The 2,592-nt window shown below is 30.3% G+C and overlaps 1 long non-coding RNA gene across 1 annotated transcript; it reads right to left on the bottom strand.

The window, feature by feature from the left end:
* Positions 1-655: 655 nt before the first annotated feature.
* Positions 656-2,592, bottom strand: LOC145332201 (uncharacterized). The gene is made up of 2 exons (XR_013884079.1): positions 1,749-2,592; positions 656-1,190 (listed from the first exon to the last, which is right to left on the bottom strand). It is a non-coding gene; the product is annotated as an uncharacterized LOC145332201 (long non-coding RNA).

Genomic DNA, 2,592 nt, shown 5'->3' with positions numbered 1-2,592 from the left:
TTGAAAAATAATGGAGCAGATTTTCATCATTTTGAATCTGGTAATTTTTGTGATCTAATTTTCAGGGATCTTAAGGGATAAGACAATGGACGATGATTTGATACACATCCCCAATGAGGCTAAACAAAATTACTTCTTAAGCAGGATAAAATTATTGGTTGAAAATTTTAAACGCTATTAGTTTGAAACCAATAAAAATCCGATTTTAATTAAATTACCCAAAGTTGTTGAGCCAACGAACTATAAAAAGTTGTTGTAAAACTTTGGGTACCAGTGGAATTACAGTCCAATGTCCCCTCACTTCCTTGTTCAATTACGTGATTCAAATTGTTGGAAATTTCTTTACCTTTTTTTGAGTCATTTAAATATAAAAAGGATATAATGTTGTACATTATTTTTATGTATATTTTTGAACAAAAAAAGCAGAGCCCTACAAAAATAATAAAGAGAAAAGTCATATAAAAAATGTTCATATACAAAAATTATAAAACGGCCAAATTAAAGTTGATCAATTTTAAGATCTTTTTTAAGTATTGATTTTATCATTATTTTGTTATATATGTAATTAATTGAAATGTTTTTAGTATTTTTCGCTTACTTTTTCTTTTAAATTTTAGATTTTTGTCTTTCAAGAAAAAATGACATTGTTTTTACCTAGTGTATTAAGAAAAAAAAAGAATTTTAAAATTATTAATTTTATTACAGAGTTTTTAAAAGTGTTTGAAATTTAAGTGTTTTATTTGAATTATTTTAAACAGATGTGTTTTGCCAATTTAAATATTAATAAAATGTGTTAATTACAGTTAGGGGAGAGGCTCTTTTTATAATATTATTATGATGTGGAATGCGGAAGGATTCTGTATGGGAAGGGGGTGCTAACACCTTCCTCTTTATATTCATTCCCTCAAGGTTTAACACATCCTCACGGTTTCGACCCCCCTTCCCCCCTCAATGGTGAATTGATGTGCACGCCATTGTTGTATCAACAAATTGTTTAAATTTTCCTTAGACTTAGAATAAAATTAATTTAATGTAAAATTTTTTTACCTTAAAAAATCAACTATTTTAAAAGATTTTTTCAATCCTATTACCATTTTCAATTCCTCTAAAACACAAATTTAATTTTGGCCTACCAGAGAAAAACCTCTCCCTACCCCTCTGTAATAGAATAATATAAAGTTGCCATATACCTATCAGGGAGTAAGGGAGGGGACAATGGATCGAATATTCAATTTTTAGGAGTCTCAGACTTTGGGGACTGGCTTAAAGGGAATGTGCAAGAATTTAGCAGTTTCTGACTGAGTTTAGGGACTTGCGCATAGAATGCCGCTACTCGTTATGTATGTTTTGAATATTGCAGACGTGGAGAAGGGATAAGAGAAGTGGGGGGAAGGGAAATAAACACTCGTAGTGTTAGTTTGGAATGTAGCAGACGGGGAGAAAGGAGAAGGGAGGTGGGGGCAAGGGAAATAAACAAAATAAAAAGGGGCAGTCATATTCTTGCTAGCAGCTGGCCAGGTCCAATAATCTTGTAATATAAAAATCACACCAAAAAACCCTCAATATATTTCATCAAAAACAAGTTGTGATTTCACTTTACATGACGCTATGGAAATCTATTATTCAATTAACAATCCCTTTATAATTTCCTACAAATTTATTGGATTAAACTGGATTTCATGCTCTTTCTTTGATAACTCTTATATTGAATTAATTGCCCATTGTCCCCTCCCTTACTCCCTGTATACCTATAGTTGTTTAGGAAAAGTTACTTAGTTTTTTTTTAACAATTATTAGAACATGTAGGAGAAAGATTTAAGTTCAGAGTAAAATAAACGTTCAAATAAAAAGAAAAATTATATCAAAATGTCTGCTATGATAATTTTTTTTTAGCTATTAAAGTAGAGAATGGAGGGAGTACGAGCTATATGCAACTCTACCCACAGGTTTGGGACCCTGTGCCGACTTTCTATTGAGTCTTTGAATATCAGCCAATAGAGTCGGAAATATAAACACAGCTAAGCCGCTACAAAAGAGTAAGAAACAATTTATTTACTAGCATACGAAAAAGGTCTTTACCCCTTGGGCTAGGTGGCCGTCTGGGTTTTACATCTATACTTGTACGAAAATTTATTCTTTAGCTATTGGATTGGTAGTAGCTGGACAAAGTGTCTCAAAAATCAGCCATGTAACGTCATGAAAATGAGGAACATGAGAGGAGAAGTGGCAAAGAAAACCCCTAAAAGGGATGGATAATCCCTTATTCTTATAACGTCACAAGGCTAATTTTTTACTATACTCCAAGGACAAACGTTTATTCAAATCTTTACTTGAATCTATGTCTGTTATGTTAAAAGAATGTTAATGATTTATTTTTCATTTAAATGTGTAACGTTCTTTTTTTCGAAATATCTATAGCTAGTCAAAAAAAAAATATTTTAAATTGCCCCTAAAAAATTAGATGAGATTATTTTGATAAAATGAACATTATAAAAAATGGTTAAGGTTATTATTTTTAATATTATGTTATAAACTGTTATTTTAATATTAAAGAAATTTTTATTAAATGCAAATAAAGTATTTTAAGATAAA

Source organism: Acartia tonsa, chromosome 11 (assembly GCF_053477335.1).
Source record: "Acartia tonsa isolate MP-2025a chromosome 11, ASM5347733v1, whole genome shotgun sequence".
Taxonomy (NCBI): domain Eukaryota; kingdom Metazoa; phylum Arthropoda; class Copepoda; order Calanoida; family Acartiidae; genus Acartia; species Acartia tonsa.
Note: the sequence above shows the minus strand (reverse complement) of the source record. Positions and strands in the feature narration are given on the sequence as shown.